The following is an 18,266-nucleotide window of genomic DNA, read 5'->3' as shown; positions in this document are numbered from 1 at the left end:
TATTAGCAACCAAATGTTGGATCCCAGGGCTTGATGGTCATGTAACTCTGCTGCCAGTGGGTGCGGTGCCTGGGGAGCAGGAGGCATGCCGCAACACAGACCCTCTGCGTTAAATCATCTCCCACTCAAGAGCTGCTGCTGGCAGCTGGAAATTTGACTTAGGAATCAATATGCTGTTAAGCACCATTGTTTTGTGTACAAAGAACAACGACTGAGACTGTTTGTTTTTTTTAAGCATTCTTGATGTTATACTATTATAGTGCCCCTCATTTTTTTATTCACTCACTTTCTTTGAATAGCAAACTCTTCTCTTACTCTTCTGGGTAATTAGGAACACAAACATAAAACATGGTGGTTTTTGTTTGACAGTTCATTCCCACTTTCATGACTACCATTTAAAATTTAAAAATACTACTATTCATTCTTTTCAAATTAGACACAGGCATTTTCACTTTTTTTTTCTATTGTAGGCTATTGATTTCCCTGGGGAGGAGGAGGAATCAATAAAATGGCCAATCACAGATAAAAAACATTCTAATTTCAGTACGAACAAGTAAAGAATTATAAATAGAACTTCTTTATATGTTAATATGCAATCATCATATTTAAAGTTAAAATAATGCTAAATTCTGCTGGTTTTTACAAAATAATATATAACGAATAGCACTGATTATGTTTCACCTCTACGTTGTGGTTAAGGAAGGAAATGTTTAAGAGGTCCCTCTGGTCCAAGATCATCTTGGGGCAGAAATCTCCCCTGTATCTCTGAGCAGATCCAGAGACAAGATAGCTTTCTGCTCCATGAGACAGCCCAAGGCACTGTCAGTTACTGCAGTATTAGGAAGTAATGAGAGGTCTAGTGCAAGGCACTGTACTGAGTGTTTTGTAAGAGTGAAAAAAAAAAAGAATCTAAGTTCTTGCCCTAAAGCCACTTAATATGTTGTTCACAAAGTTCAGATAATTATAGTAAGATAAGAAAATAAATTAAAAAGGCCATAGAAAGACACAAACCAAACCTCCCAGAAACTCAGGGAAGGACGAGGTAGCATGTCTAGCCTAGGGAAGCCACTGGTCCTAGCTCTGCTGTCTAGACTGACACTGTAGTTTCTCTCAATTACCTATAGAGCTTGACATATTCTACTAACGAAAGTTGTCCAAAGAGGCAATATAGCTGAGGGGCTTAAAGCTGGGTCTTGGGCTACAGACATCTTTGGACATGAATCTGGACCTTCTCTTTTTAGCTGGGTGACCTTGGACCAAGTTACATAAACTTACTGTACTTCCTGTTTTCTCATTTGTAAAATGGGCATAGTAAGACCCACTGGAAAGCTTATTTAAGGATTAAATAATAATGTAAAGGGCTTTAGCATAGTGCCTGGCACTTGCTGTGTAAAAAATGGTAGCTTTTGTTTTCACTTTTTTCCTCTTCCCAACATCTTTTTCCCCAGTCTATCTCCAGCATTTTCATCACTCCTACTAATACGTTGTTTTGTAGACCTCCTCACCTTTATGGCTATCCTCCTCCCAACTGTCTAGTTTTCATTCTCCTGCACAATGTGCTACCTAGAACTTTACAACAACAAACTGTCCTCCAAAGAGGAAAAGCTACAGCTGGGGTCTGACCAGAAGAGCTAATCAAACTGCCACCTCCCTTCTGACCTGTACTTTTATTAGTGCAGCCCAAAATTATTGCATTTAAGGGTTTTTTTGTTTTGTTTTTTAGCAATTCCATGCCTTCGTTGGTTCATGGCAAACTTGTGGTTAACTACCTTCTCTAGGTACTATCTAGGTAGTGAACAATCAGGTCTCTCCTGTCTTGTATTCCTGCAATTGACTTCTGAGCCCAAATGAAGATCTTTTCCTTTCTCTCTCTTGTGTAGGCCTGGATTCTTGGTTGCAAGTGACAGAAAGCTGGCTGGAACTAACTTAGATAAGAAAGACAAATTTCTTTGCTGGTACAACTGAAGAGCAAGAAAAATGAGACAACTGGAATGCTGACTCCCTTCTTCATAATGAGTGTTGGCTTCATTTTCTCACATAGATTTCTTCTGGGACCCTGGTTGCTGGCAGCTCCTGGTTCATGTTGTCATAACTTGAGCCACAGAAGAAATGATTCCCTGGTCTAGTCCTCCTTCCTCCAATCGAAGAAAGAATGATCTGAATCAAACACGTACCAATCATTATTGAGCTGCCCCTGCCTCCAAGAAATGGTAGGAAGCTGTCAACCCTTAGGCCAGTTACTGTGGCCGGGGAGGCCAGGGTTAAGAAGATGGCAGTTCCCAGCAGAACTCATGGTAAGGCAGGGGAAAGTTCTTCCAAAGGAATGAGGAATACATTTTCTAAAACAAAGGGAGGTGGTTTAGAATTAAGTGACTTAAACAAGTAGAGTGAAGACTAAATGAAGGTTTTTAAACTACTGTTATAATATAGATGGTTAACTGACACAAAAAGATTAATTATTTTTGGGAAAGCAAGTAACTAATTTCTTCTCCCTATTTTGGTAAAGAAAGATCTAATCTTTCATTGTCTTTATTTTGCATGGACTTTTCTTCTTCCAGTTAAAATTAGATAAAGCAAATTTAGATTGATATGTTTACAAGAGAATTTGCAAAACTTCAAATTAAATGACAAAGTAATTTAAAAATTTTCATTAAATAAAATGTGGCTTGCAGTTACTGTTATTAACAATCATTTAGGTGCTCATGTGACAGCACCTAGACTAGGTTATTTATTAAAGAATATACGGCAAACCATATAAACTGGACAAGACTAGATTTCAGAGCTCCTATTTTCTATACCCTTAGCCAAAAAGTTAAGGTTATCCGCCAGGCAGCTGTTTTGAGATAGAAAGATACAAGCCTATCTTGCTATATATTACTGAACGAACAAAACACTAGTCATCAGATAATGCCTGGCAGCAAAATGAAAATGAAATTAATTTTCCAAGGATTTCCTAACTTTCAAGGATTAGATGAAAATATCAGGGAGCAAACTCATGGGTCATGTCCATTGATTGTTCTAGTCATGTATGTTACATTTAATTTGTAAATTGGATTATTGCTTTGGTCTCATGTAGGTTTCTTAAGCAGTCCTTTTAAATTAACAAAGAGTAATTTGTTATTTCTCCAAGTAATAAAAGACGTCAGTGTATTGTTTATGACTTGCTTATCGTAGAAACCATCCAAGTCACTCAGGAGAGGTAAAATACTGACCCATACCTAACGACATACACAGCTACTGAAATGAAAATAGACAAAAATTCTTGTCCCTTACACCCAGGTTTGAAGATGAGCTCTATCACCCTCTGCTTGCCAGACATACCATTCTAATTTTTAATTTTTTGGGGGGTGGGGGAGATTAGCCCTGAGCTAACATCTGCTGCCAATCCTCCTCTTTTTACTGAGGAAGACTGGCCCTGAGCTAACATCTGTGCCTGTCTTTCTCTACTGTATATGTGGGACACCTGCCACAGCATGGTTTGATAGGCAGTGTGTAGGTCTGCACCCACGATCCAAACCAGCGAAGCCCGGGCTGCAAATGTGGGAACATAACTGCTGTGCCACTGGGCTGACCCCCAGACATACCATTCTATAGGTTAAATTATCTGTGGACAAAAATTTGGGTGATGGACATGAGTGACTTCAAGTCAGAGCTGGGATGCAGGGCACCTGGACTGGAATGCCACATAACCCTACTGACCCAGTCCCTAAATTTTGTGAGAAAAAATTAAACATGATAATAAAAAATCCCTTTCCAAATTAAGTGATTTCTCATCAGAGGTGAAAATCAACCTAGGTAAAGGAATTACAACTTTAAAGGATTTTAAGAACAGATACTTAGCAAATAAAAGACAGCACCTTTTATCTATTCTGTTCAAAGAGAGAATGGTATATAAACTGAACTCTGTACTCAGCAGAGTAATTTGGAAACACTTTTACCCATTTTTACTAGTCCAAAAAAGCCGTAGCACCAGATTCTTGATAAGCAAGTCAGCTTTTTACAAGGTTATCAGTGCACAAAAAGATGTGGCAGACAATTGAAATATAACATTTTAAAACGTGAATGTTTTAACTATTCAAAAGCTATCTATTTTGGTTTTCTATGTAATAAGGAACACTCTAAGAATGTGCCTTAGCAATAAAAATTCTTTTTAAGCTCTCTTTAAATATTCCCATTAAACTGAGATTTTTACTCTCAATGACCATTGGACTCTACATTTGTCACATTTATATATGTGACTATAAAATATTTCTGTTTAGACTGGTGATTTTAGGTTTATCTATTGTTTTTTAGTGACTTGTCTTTATCAACAATCTAATTCATTTAATCTTTTATATTTATTGGCACAAAAGCAAATAAGTTTGAATCCACAGACCAGGATGATCTAAGTGTGAATGGTATTATATCATCTTATCTTAGGGCTCTAACGCTAATACTTTCTCTGGCACTACCTGTGTTTTGGTGTATGAGTAACTTGACTTGGCAAAAAAAACAAAACCTCAAACCCCAAACACAATTAAATATGCTGTTCTCATTAGGAAGCTATCATTCTCTTAAAGTTACATACTATGTTGTCTAGTCCATTGCAGTACAGTTTTTAAGGTTCTATTGTATTCATTAAATGCTAGCATTATTCTTTAAATTTGAATACACAAATACTAACCATGAGGGCACACAGTTTGAACAATAAGTTGTTGAATTGCTTTATGGTATAAATGATGTTGGATTAGGCTCCAGTCCAGTAACTTCCACTTGAAAGAGTGGTCAACATTCATTGACTTCACTTCTGCTGCTCCTCACTCAAACCTCTGCAACTTGTCTGTGCCTTCCAGTCCACCGAAATTGTTCAGTTAAAGGTCACAGATGACCTTCTTTTCAGGCCCTTATCATTCTCCTTAGTGGATCGCTACTATCCATTGGTTTCCTAGGCTTTACTGTACGAGCTTCAACTATTGAAGATGTGAAACCACAGCTTTCCAAGTGTTCTCCCTGCCACACACGTACAGCCTTTTCTCTTCCCAGCCCCGCGTTCTCCTCTTTTCTAAAATTCAAATCACTCCCATGATTGAAACTTTCTAGGGATAAAAATCCAAACTTCTTAAGATTGGAGTTTACTAATGATTTGCCATTTGCCAAAATCAGACCCTCCTTTTTGTCCTGTTTGAGGGATATGCCATCCTGGTCACTCATTCCATCCTGGAACACCCTCCTCCTTGAATGGCTCGCCATTGTCATACTGTAATTCTCCTACTTCTCTGGCTGGTCTTCTCTGCTGGGCTCTCTTCTCTCTGACATTTCTCCAGGTCCTGTGCTTCTATCCATCTTCCTGTAGACCTCCTTAATTTAACATTTCCTTAATTATCATCTCTCTAAGAGAGGCACCCAAATTCGCAGCTGAAAGGGCTCCAGATCTCCCTATTTCCAGGGGCCTTTGGACCATCTTCACATGGATATTTCATTAACTGCTCAAACTATGCTCAAAGCAGGCTCATCTTTTTCCCTCCTAACTAGTTTCTTCTATTCTACCTCTGTTCATTTTTCCAGAATTCTCTCTGTTGACTAGCTTGATATTCCCAAACCATTTGACACCTTCTCATCTCCCTTGACATTCAAGATTACCTATACTCTTTGTATGTCTTCTCCTCCCATCCATTCTGAATCCTTTAGTTCTCTCTTTAAGTATCATTTTTTTTAAAGTGCATCTTAATTTTTTTTAAGCTTTTTTTTTTTTTTTGAGGAAGATTAGCCCTGAGCTAACATCTGCCGCCAATCCTCCTCTTTTTGCTGAAGAATACTGGCCCTGAGATAACATCCATGCCCGTCTTCCTCTATTTTATATGTGGGACGCCTGCCACAGCATGGCTTGCCAAGTGGTGCCATGTCCACACCCGGGATCCGGGCCAGCAAACCCCGGGCCGCCGAAGCAGAACGTGTGAACTTAACCGCTGCGCCACCGGGCCAGCCCCACCTTAGTTCTCGTCTTAACTGCTTTAAGACTCCTTCACTGTTTCTCTCTTCCAAACTTTCTACCTATTTTCAATCCCACTGATGCCAGAGTAATCTTTTAAAAACATCTTTGAGTATATCATGTCCCTGCTGAAATGGTTCCAGAATAAAGTCCTAGCTCTGATCCCTTCTTGATGTCACCTAACCTACCTTTTCAACCATGCCCTTTTCATTTGCAACCAGGTCCCTCTGGTGGAGCCAGAAAGTCCACTCACAGTTCTCTGAACTGGCCCATTTTGCTGCCTGTTTTCCCTGCCCTATCTGCTCTCATAATCACTTGTTTCCTCAACCTAAGGGCAAAGAAGATGTGGTACGTATATATAATCGAATACTACTCAGCCATTAAAAAAGATGAAATCTTGCCATTTGCAATAACATGGATGGACCTTGAGTGAAATAAGCCATACCATATGATTTCACTCATATGTGGAAGATAATGTTGCTACCAAAGGGGAAGAGGAGTAGGGGGAGGGCAAAACGGGTAATGGGGGACATGTGTATGGTGACAAATGGCAATTAGATTTCTCGTGGTGAACAAGATGCAGTCTATACAGAAGTGGAAATTTAACAATGTACACCTGAAATTTATATAATGTTATAAGCCAGTGTTACCTCAGTAAAATTTTTTTAAAAAATCACTCATTTCCCATGTGTGGAAGGTCTGCTATCAAAATCTATTTCTACCTTTCCCCAGCAGCCTTTCTCTCACTTAGGTGCAATCATTTTCTCCTTCCACTGGTTTCCATGCTGCATTGTATCTATTTATCTGTCAACAATTTATTTTGTATAGTTGTTTTATTTCCCCTGCTAGATTGTAAGCAAGATTTCAAGCGGTGTACTCATTTCTAGCTTTCCTCTCTTCCCCAGGGGGTCTAGTCAAGTGCTGTGCTTATAAATATTCTGAATCAAAAGGAATTTTTAAGGAATGAAAGAGAAAGCCAAGAGACAGCAGAGAGAAATATGGAAAAGCATCAGAAATAGAGTCCCCAGCTCCCGATTCTACCTAACACTTTCATCCAAGAGCCCACAGTTCAGCGTTGCTACCTTTCCACTCAGGAAGGCTCTCTCTCTTCCTTTTCATTTGATGATTTATTAATCAACCACAGTGCTGCTCACACAGTAAACAGACAGTGGGGAAGCATCACAGTAAAAAAGTCAGCGTCTTAATCTCAAAGATCTTAATTTAGGAGGGGTGTGTCAATACATATTCCATTTGCGCCACTGAGTCCGAGTTGCAAGGCATTAGCACGGGAGGGCTCAAGGTTTCTGATCACTAGTACGAAGACATTTTTTTAAATGAGAATAAATTAAAAGCTATGTAGGTCGTCCTAGGTCCGCTAGCAAAAAAAGTTCGTTATGGAGTAGTAAAACTAAAACGACAGCGAAAACGAGACGCGAGGGATTAAAGTACTACTGTGCTCTTGTAACATCACTAACTCCCTCTCCAACACTAGTCCTTCATCAATAAACACTGGGCCTGAGTGCACCTACTCTTTTAAAAATTAAGTCATAAAAGCTACACTCCTTTAAAACAAAATCCTACTGCACCATATTGTAACGCACGAGCACTGGGGACATTTTAACGCGGTCACGAGCCTTTGCAGCCACCGGAACCCTGCGCAGACCCGCCCTGGCATCAGGAACTCGCTTCCATAAAGGAGCGCCGAATTCCGCGGGGGCTGGAGCCTCACCCCGGCAGGGCAGTCCCCAGGCGCAGCCTGCAGAGCTATCACAAAGCGGAGTGGTCTCGAGGCGGGCAGATCTGGGGAGGGGCCCTGAGGCCTCCCCTCACACCCTCTCCAGGCAGTGCACGCGTCCCACCACCCTTGGCCCAAGACAGCGCTCGGCGCCACGACCGCCGGGGAGCCCGGCCCAGCTCCCAAAGCGGCGGTGCCAGCCGCGGGCGCGACCGTGGGCGCCGGAGGGGAGGGGGTGCAGGGACATGCTGCGCTGCAGCCCAGCCTTCTGCCGTCTCCCGCGCCCGCCCACGCCCGCCCAGCGGGCCCTCCGCCTGCCCTCGAGCAGCCGGCAACGGGGCTGGATGCACCTGCCCCGCAGGGTCGCCGCGCCCCACCCCCTTTCTCTTCCTCCGCGCTGTCCCCCTTTCTTTTCCGCCCCCTCCCTTCTTTCTTTCCCGGACGCAGCCCGGCTCCGCCCCGCTCCCGCGGCGGCACGGCCGGCTGTGACGTCACCAGGCCCCGCCCCCTTACTATAAATACTGGTGTCGCCAGTACCGCCTTCCCACACTCTGGCTCTTCGCTGGGTTGCGGTCTCTGCCTTTTTCGCTTTCTCTTCCTCTTCTCATCCTTTCTCGCTCTCCTGCTCTGCGGTGTGACGAGGCCTAATCGTCTCCCTACTCAGCCCTCGCCTTTCTTGTCCCCGCGCTGTTGCTCTATTTCTCCCCTTCGGCCGCCGCCGCCACTGCTGCACAGCTGGTGTCGGTGCCGCGCTTTTCCCCCCACGTCGTCCCCGCAGCCTATGGCCCAGGCCGCCTTGGGTATTTCTGCTCAAGGTAACCACATCCCTCTTTAAAAATTCCGCCGAAAAAGAGAAGACGCTTTACCCGACTCTTTGGGCCGTTATCTCACGTGAGTACCGACCCGAGGGGCGCGGGCGGGGCCGGGGCGTGGGGCTGGCCTTGCTCGGGGAGCGGTCGGGGCCCTCGGGGCTGGGCCCCGCCGCCTGCCCGGCGTCCCCGCAGCGCCCCGCGGCCGGCCGCCTCGAACATGGCGGACGGCGTGTGTGTGGCGGCTTCGGTGCCTCCGCGGTGGCGGCGGGCTGGGCCGCCGGGCGCGCCTCGGGCCCTTGGGCGGCCGCCGGACGCTCGGCCAAGCCCACGCGGCCGCGGTTGGGGCGAGGGGGCGTGTGCGTGTGGTGCGCGCGCGGGGGTCTCGCCGGGGGTCGGCGTTGCCTGCCGGCGGCGTGCAGCCCCCGCCCCGCTCCCGTGGTGCATTGCTGTTTCCGGGGAGGGGGCCGGGCCGCAGCCCTGAGGGGCTATGGTCCCGCAGCCCCGGCCCGACCGGACTGCGCCTTCGCCTCGGGAGCCCGGCGGGCGGCGCGGCGGGCTGCGGCGGCCGGGCCTTAGGTTATGAATGGAGCGGGGCGGGCCTGCGCCGGCCTCCTGTGACAGCTGCCGGAGGGGGACGGGTTCTCGAGGGTGCGGGGAGTCCGGCCCCCCCCCCCCCCGGTGGAGGAAAGTTGACGCCACTCGGGGCCCGGCGGCGGGGAAGCCCCGGTGTCAGGTAGCGAGCGAGAGGCCTTTGGCCCCTTCTGGAAGCCTCGGGGCTGTTGCTCCGCCCCCTGCGGCGCTCCTGATTGGGCCAAGTCGCCTTCACTCAGCCCGGTTCCCCCCTGGAGCCTGAGGATTAGTCACCATGGCTGCGTTTTCCCGTCCGCGCCACGATTCGTGGGCCCAGAGAGGGAGAAGGGTAGGCTTGGGTGGCTTATCAAGTGCTGTTTGATGGCCAGCCGTTAATGGTGGTGACGTGTTTTAACCCTTACTCAGTGTACATCCTGAACACGTATGTTTCTTGGGCTAAGCTGCTGGTTAGGCAACCTAAAACAGTCGGTGACACAGTTTACAGCCCCATGATGTTTCAGCAGATTTAACCGGATTCTGTGGTGGCATCTTGGATACATTTACATGTCTTGTGTCCTGTCGTGTTTCCATCCTTGAGCCCCCGGCTTGGATGGAAACCTGAGGACTCTCAAGGGAGAGGGAATTGCTGTGTAATCGGGAAAGGTTGATGCGGAGGAACCTGGCACAAATAGGGCTGATGATTGTCAGGCAAGGCCCTAATAATCCTTCATTTATTTTACAAACGTAAGAGTGCATTGTTGGTCATGAAGACAAATAAGCCTTGGAGAGTTTACATTTGGTAGGAAAGATGGGCCCCTAATGACTACAGGTGGTATGGTAGGGGCAGTAATAAGTAATCAGTTCCTTCCCTCTTGCCACTCAGGTTTAACTTACAAATTTTCAAACACACTGAGAAGGCCGAAGAGTTGTACCCTCACTTACTTTGGCTTTATTTGCCATCCAGCTATCCATACATCAATCCATGAATTTCAGAGTAAGCTGGAGACACCAGCATACTTCACTTCTCCAATTTAAGTATGCACGTATCATTAAATAGTTAAATACTGTTTATTACTCTTTAAAAAATATTGGGGCAAAATTCACATAACAGTAAAATGCACAAATCTTAAGTATACTATTTGATGAGTTTTGACAAAATACAGCTGTGTAATCCAAACCTCTGTCAAGTTGCAGAACATTACTATTACCCCAGAAAGTTCTCTTTTGCCCCTTTGAACTCCCGCTATCCAGAGGCAACCACGATTCTGATTTTTTTTAACCACAGATTAGTTTTGCCTATTCCAGAACTTCCATATAAATGGAATTATACTGTATGCACTGTTTTGTGTAAAAGGCTTTAACTCAGCATGTTTTTGATATTTATCCATGGTACATTTATCAGTAGGTTGTTCCTTTTTATTGCTGAGTAGTAGTCTGTTATATGAATACCTTGCCTGATTTTTTAAACTTTTAGAATAGTTTTAGATTTACAGAAAAGCTTCAAGGATAGTACAGAGTCACTGCATACCTCTCACCCAATTTACCATATTATTAACTTATTACATTACTGTGGTACATTTGTGGAAATCAAGAAACTGAGTTGATAGATTACTATTAGCTGAACTCTAGATTTCCTCTGGATTTCACCAGTTTTAATGTCATGTTTCTGTTCCAGGGTCTAATCCAAAGTACCATGTTGCATTTAGTTGTCATGTCTTCCCCAGTCTCTGATCTGTAACAATTTCTGTCTCTTTGTTTTTCGTGTCTTTGACAGTCTAGAGACGTATTGGCCAGATGTCCAGTAGAATGTCCCCCAATTGGGTTTGTCTGGTATTTTTCTCCTGACTGGCCTGGAGTTTGGGTTTTTGAAAAGAATATCACAGCAACTTTAAAAGTCATTGGTAAAGGCAACGTGAGTTGTTCAGAGAAGTACTGACAATTTGGGGATACTGTTTTTTTGGGAGGTTACTGTCATAGTGATGGGAGAAGGTTTTTTGTGAGTTACTGGCCAACTGCTGACTCAGTCAAGTCTAGTTCTCCCTGTGCTATATGCCAAGATGTTGCAGCAAGAGGCATTCTCTTCAAACAATTGTTAAGGAACTTGATTGCAATGTAGTACATGATCCAGCTGATAGACACACACCATTTTAAATGAGAATAACTTGTCTTTACCTATACCTCTTTGTCTCCATATTTTCATTTAACCTTCTCTTGTGGTTTCTCTTAACTGTATAAACAAACAGTTCTGTTTATCTTGTATGTAAATAGTCCTCTTACCCTATGGACCCCTCCTCTTTTAAAATATGCCTTTCAAATTTTAGGGCCTTTATTTCCTACTACTATCTTTTTTATTAAATGGAAATATTTTAGAGATGGTGCTAAAAAAATTCTTAAATGTCTAAAGTTTAACATCCTTGACATTTCACATCACTGCTCTTGGGTTGAATTAAGCAACAAAATGGCTGTGAATATGTAGTGGGGAAAAGATGAAAATGTCTCACCTAGGATAATTACCCTATTTCTTAGGAAAATTGAGAATAAACTTTGTTTCTGTCTCCAGTATGAGTAGGCTTTTAATTTTTAAAATTATCTTGGTGTGGGAAGAATGGGAACCTTTGTTTTGGGGTACATTATCTGGGATCTAATGTAAGGTTATAATCACCTTTGCATGTTGGTATGGGTTCTTGCCTCATCATGCATAAGTGTCATTGAGTGTGTGAACAGATTCCCCTAACTGATTGAAAGAACATTTTACTTCCCTGAAAGGTTGCATGCATCCTGGTTGAGATGAGATATGCTTTAGATATGCCTAGAGTGCTTCTGAAATCTCTCAGATTCTTGGCCTTTTAGTTTCTAGTTTCATCATTTTTCTGGTTTCCTTTTTAGCACTCTTGTAGCAGATATTGTCAGGTCACATTGCTTTAAAGCAGTGACCACTGAATTAAGAATAGAAGCAGAGGTACAGTGGTTTAGCCTAGAGGTGATAAGTCCACCCAATCAAATCGTAATGAGTAATGACCATTTCTAAAACTTATCATTTTGTGGTATGCCAATCAGTTTCATATTCATATGTTGTTCCTAGTGATAGTAGAGTGACTTAGATCTGGAATAGGTTAGGTATGAGGAGGTGGTAAACCCTAAGATAGTGCCCAATATATAAGGCAGTTCTCACACATCATTTCACATACATACAAGATGTATTAACCAAGTCATAAAATCTTTATCTTTTGTTTTTGGTATGTAGTCGGATTTTACATTTTAAGCAAAAAAGAGCTTGGAATTTGGAGAGTAAACGAAGTGTTCTGGATAGTTATAGACTGCTAGATTATTATACATATAAAATCTTGCATTGGTGGTTTTTTGCGTTGGTTGGTGAGAGTACCTGGAAATATTTAAATTTTAGGCCATTTAGGAATTTGGGTTTTGGAGGACAAATAAAAGCAAAGATGAAATTAGATGAAGCCTGGAAACCAAATAGGTAGATAAAGCAACTTGGTAAGATGACCAGGCTGTCAAGTTCTGTGAATTTTGTGCCATAGCAGCTTGGAAATGCTTACTACATAACAACGTACTTGGTGCTTTGAAAACATCATTTTGTGTAATGTGACTTTAATGAAACACTATAAAAACTAAAACTTATTCCCACAGTTAATCTTTAAGTCAATTTAACCTACTTGACACACAGCCTAACATTTTTTAACATAGGACTGTATACTATTAATTTTATTTCTTTCTTCAGGGCGAACTTTCTGACCAAGTATACAACTACCCAGAGGGCCTAGGAGAAGTGCTGTATAGAGAGCAGTTTGACTTCAACGCCGAGCCACCTTGGGAACCTAGCTGATGATAGGGGGGTTCCATCTCCTAACTTGTCCATGTAAGTATTTTCACGTTGGTGGGGGGAGTCTTGTAAAATTGAAGTAGAGGCGAGTTCTTGTTGCTCAGTCTTTTTCAAAACTTGGAACTGTATTTACCACTTAAAGTGCAGTGACCCTTAAAGCTCTTTTTAACAGTTCTGAAATAGTTTAGAGGGTTGACAATTAACAGGTATACTGATTCTTTGTATTGTTTACCAGTGAGTGGATCACTTAAAATTTATTTTAAATACATAAGTATTACTATACTTAAATACAATACTGCAGACTAAGTTTTAGGTAATCTTATTTGTCCGGATGTTGAGATAAGTTGGAGAGAGTGGGTTTTTTTTCCTCTTAACTTAAAATCTAAGCAGTATCACATTCAGCCATTGAACTTGGTGGATTCAATTATTTGGTCTTAACCAAGAAAAAAATATCAGACATTTTTAAATAGAGCAAAGAATTCTGCTGTCCATTCTACTCACCGAAGCTGTACCCAGAGTATGGGACATGAGAGGTGAATCTTAGTTCTTGTTTTTCTAGTTTTGAGCTTCTGGCCAGATTTATATAATACTCAGGTGGTGGAGAAAACCTGGTTGTTTTTAGAGGACTTACTAAGAGATGATATATGTATGTCTCCCAGCATGCTGCCTTACTAAGAGATTTCCAAGGATAGTTTGACTATACTTATTTGATTTTCTATGTATGGGTTTGACTTTGAGTTAAACCTCTGTGCAAAACGTAATTCTACAGTAAACTGTTGATTAATTTGAATATGTGCTGCCAGATTTGTGTGGTTCATTTTTAAAATTTATTATTTATAGATTACTTCCTGTTGAAATTTGAGTTTTGGTGTTGAGGTTTATATGTTTTTAAGTTGGCCAGAGACTTGGAGGTAATAACATTTGAAATTTGCAGGAAAGCTCTGAGGGTATCAATTTAGTTTCTTTAGTGTGATCTTGTTACACAGGTTTTATCAAATAGAAATATTGCTCTATCTAATTAGAGTTTGTTAAAGCAAACTTTTCCAACACATTTTATATTAACCTCAAATTACAATTTTAGACTTTCTCTTTTAAGCTAAAGGGGTGGGGGTATTGTTACCTCTTAGATAATAGGATTTCTTGAAAGTTCTACTTAGAACCCTGCCTGTAGAGTTTCCCATACTGCCTTTGTTCTAGCTGTGTGAATTTGAGCGAATTGCTAATTTTTTAAATCACACCTATAAAATAAAGTTTAACTAGGACAATTAACCCTAAAGTGATAGTTTGTATCACCCTTTGTTAATGCATGTGGTGTTTGGAACATGAGCTTTATCATCACTCAGCACAGAAATATAGACTCTCAGTCCCACCCAAACCTGAATCAGAATCTGCATTTTAACCTAGTGGCTTCTTTGCATATTAAGGAGAAGTGTTGTTGCCACCATCTCAGTATCAAGTCAGTTATCTTTTAATTTTTGTTAGTCATCAGTTTTACTTGCAACATATCTGATGTTTTCCCCCAAGTTGGCTTGGAGTTTTAAAACTCTTCTGGAGTGGGGTCTAGTTGACATCGTAGTCACGGGTAGATTCTAAGATGGAAATTTAAGAACAAGCTTCACGTTTTAAGCAAGACCATTTTAAAAGATAAGGCTTCTTTTAGGTCAAGTCTCTTGCTTTAACAGAAACTTAACTTTGCCTTATATTTAATGTTTCTCATGATATTTCCTCTTAAACTTGAGAAACTAATGTCAGTGAGCTGATACGTTAGTATTAACTAGTGATACGTTAATACAAAATTGCCAAATCAGGGAAGGGTAGTCTTTTTTTTTTTTTTTATGCTTTTTGGTGAGGAAGATTGACCCTGAGCTAACATTTATTGGCCAATCTTCCTCTTTTTTTTCCCCCTCCCTCCCTTTTTTCTTCCCAAAGCCCAGTACATAATTGTATATCTTGGTTGTAAGTCATTTTACTTCTTCTATGTGGGATGCTGCCACAGCATGGCTTGATGAGTGTTGTGGAGGTCCATGCCCAAGATCTGAACTGGTGAACCCTGGGCCAGCGAAGTGGAGCACACGAACTTAACCACTCAACCACGGGGCTGGCCCCAGGAAAAAGTAGTCTTTATTTAGATTCATTAAATATTATAGAACTTGGAAAGTCCATGGTTTTCCCCTCCTTCTTGGGGTGAGGTGAATGGGCACAGATAGAATATGCTAAACATATTTTTTATTCTGCAGATTCTGGCAGCCAGAGTGACTTATTCTTGTTTATTATGCCCAGGTACAATGTATATTATGTTAAATGAAACTTTACTACTTGGTGCTTTGCTATAAAGCTTCAGGTTCACAATCCCACATTCATATAGTTCTGAAATCAGAAGTTTTTTTTTTTTTTTTAAATATTGGCTCTTTTTTTTTTTTTTAAGATTTTATTTTTTTTCCTTTTTTCTCCCCAAAGCCCCCCAGTACATAGTTGTGTATTCTTCGTTGTGGGTCCTTTTTTTTAGTTGTGGCATGGGGGACGCCGCCTCAGCGTGGTCCGACGAGCAGTGCCATGTCCGCGCCCAGGATTCGAACCAACGAAACACTGGGCCGCCTGCAGTGGAGTGCGCTAACTTAACCACTCGGCCACAGGGCCAGGCCCAAATCAGAAGTTATTTTAAAAAAATTTTTTTATAGCTTTCTTGATGTGACCTGAACTGATCTCAGAACAAAAAACTTGATCTGAATCTGAGCTGATTTGAGGCTTTTATCTTTACTTACCCCATTTAGTGTTAATATTCCTAAATTTTGAGGCAGAAATACTACGGTTACAAGATACTGACTCATAGCCTCCTGGAGAGGGTTACATAACATATGTAAAGTGTATGTACTTACTACCATTCTAAAATCTGAGAAATTTTGAATTCAGAAGGGTATCTGGCCCCACCTAGTCAAAGGTTTCTTGACCAGAATTAGTAAAAATGGCAAAAGAAAATTCTCCTTTGCAGGAATGTCCTTAAACATCAATAGCAGTTTACTGGACATTGAAATCCTGAGATTAATTTTCTGTGAAACAATAATACTATTTGCAAAACTGAAAGTCATTAAAAGGACTTAACTCACTGGCTTTCCTGTGAAAAATACTTGGCAGGTAGCATTGCAAATCATATAGCTAATGAATTTTATTTGAACCATGTTATACTCCAACAGGATTTCTGTGTAGGTTGTCTAAGCTCTAGGATTTGGCTTCAGAGTTAGGTTTTTAAATCAGGTAAGCATCTGAATTTGACATGGTTCATTTCATTAAGTATCTAGAAAGTTTGGAAGTTGCTTAGATAATAAAATTTTTTATTTCCAAACTTTTCCTTAGAGTATGCTTATGATGTAAAGTGTGAGCACTGTAAGAAAAGAAAGTCAAGATATTTAATATCAAAATATCAAATATATGCCGGTCATATCTCAGATTAATGAAGGGCCTCTAATTGTGGAAAAGTTTTGCATGCCTTTTTAAAAATTCCTTAGGGCTTTATGCTGCAGTAGTTTTTTTCAGTGGGCTAGATTTTCAAGTTATTTAGCTATAGCTCTAATTATAATAAATTAACCTAATGGGAAAATTTTGAAGACTCCATTCCAGAAAATGAAATTCTCTTCTAACCAATTGCTTGTATTAGCAGATCTGGTGATGAGGTCAGATTGAATTAATAATTAGCATATCCCTTTTAATGTTGTGTTGTATCTAAGAATGGAAAAGAGATTGAATTAATTGATTTGTTTAAATGGACTCTTAAAAATTGTCTTTAAAAATTTTTTTTCAACCTGGTTTCATTAGTTGACTCTGTATGTTCATGTAGGAACTTCATAGGAATATCAGTGTTTAAATATTCATGTTTTGTCTCCTGATTGTTCTTCATGAATTTACTAGTGCTATTCCTTCATTTTTCACTGTTCTTGGTAGAAAAGGCAGCTTTTTGACTCATTACAGAGAAAAGAAATTTTAGTTTTGGTAATTTAAAGATTCTGTGATGCAAGCAAATTCAACATAATGTTCATTAATGGTTATTGGTGCTCTTTGGCCAAAAAGATAAATAGAACGACTATCATTGAAATACACAGATTAGGGACCAGTTCTTAAAGTGTGTGTATCCCCTTGGCATGCAGAGTGTAGTATTTATGGTGCCTCACTGCTTGTGTAAAGTAGCAAAAAGGTATCCTGTACAAGCACGACGTGAATAATAATAGCATATTAATAGATAAAACAGGCTTTGGGGGACATGGTATTCTTTATTTGAGTAAATTTAGAATCTTTTCTGGGAGGGGCAAAAAGATTGGGAAGCAGTGTAGATCAATTTTTAAAGGGGATAAAATGGTTCTTGGTTTATTACAGAAGGTAGTTGAGCCGAGAGGATAGTGACTACCAATCTGTATGTTCCGTTGCACTCCTTTGCCCGGTTTTATTTCAGAGTTTTTGAGTTTGCCCTTCTCACCACCCCCCCAAAACCATTTTGAGACAGTTCCCATTAGAGTAAATGAGATACTTTGTAAACTGTAGCTTGTAAACTATAAAATCTAGGTAAGTGGTAAGTTGCCATTGTAGGCTGGCTGTTCAGATAACCCTAAGGCTGTTGCAGGTGAAGTACTCTCACGTACTTTGTGATGTTTGTGTCCTTCACCTCCATTCCAGGGTTGTCCCTGCACGCTTAATCAGGCAATTTGTCACGAGGTAGCTGAAGCAGGCAGAGATCTAGCCATCCTTTTCTCTAACCCAGTGAATAATGTGAAGAACATTATGGCATGAACAAAAATATTTGTACATCCCACTGAGTTACAAGGATTAGGCTGATGAAGTTCAGCCTGTCAAGGCCATAACTAGCCACAATGAGGTCTTAAGTGCCTAACACTAACTGATTTGCAGCAGGAGCTGAGATACTAAATTTTTGGAATGCTCTGCTGTAAACTTTTTGCCTTTTCTTCGTTATCTTATGTAAGCACACATTTCAGTTCTCTCTTTAGGATTTACTTGCTGAGGAGTTTTCTTACCTTTTGTTCCTTTGCCGTCTAGCATTGTGAACTTGTGGATTGATCTTTGTTATCTTGAGCAAAGTTATTTGGGGTTTGCGGGGGTGTGGTGGTTTGGGTTTTTTTGATCTGTAATGTGTGGACTTGATCCTCAGAAGTTTAAAATTTTCTTGTGACAACGGCATCCTCTAGAACTTCCCTGTTCAGTACAGTAGACACTAGCCAGATGGCTGTAGAATTTAAAAAGTTAAAACTCGGTAAAATTAATTCCATTCCTCAGTTGCTTGAGCCACATTTTGAGTGCTTGGGAGCTGTATGTGGGTAATGGCTATTGTTTTAGACA

The 18,266-nt window shown here is 41.3% G+C and overlaps 1 protein-coding gene across 9 annotated transcripts in view; it reads left to right on the top strand.

The window, feature by feature from the left end:
• Window positions 1-7,834: 7,834 nt before the first annotated feature.
• Window positions 7,835-18,266, top strand: part of AZIN1 (antizyme inhibitor 1) — a 34,917-nt gene continuing 24,485 nt past the window's right edge. For 4 of the 9 annotated variants that reach the window (XM_070481427.1, XM_070481429.1, XM_014827948.3 and 1 more), the window contains exons 1-2: window positions 7,835-8,594; window positions 12,825-12,962. The gene's annotated coding sequence lies outside the window, so the exon portion shown is untranslated. The remainder of the gene's footprint in view (window positions 8,595-12,824; window positions 12,963-18,266) is intronic. The other 5 variants (XM_070481430.1, XM_014828016.3, XM_070481428.1 and 2 more) reach the window with 2 other exon arrangements.

Source organism: Equus asinus, chromosome 12, assembly GCF_041296235.1.
Source record: "Equus asinus isolate D_3611 breed Donkey chromosome 12, EquAss-T2T_v2, whole genome shotgun sequence".
Lineage (NCBI taxonomy): Eukaryota > Metazoa > Chordata > Mammalia > Perissodactyla > Equidae > Equus > Equus asinus.
Note: the sequence above shows the minus strand (reverse complement) of the source record. Positions and strands in the feature narration are given on the sequence as shown.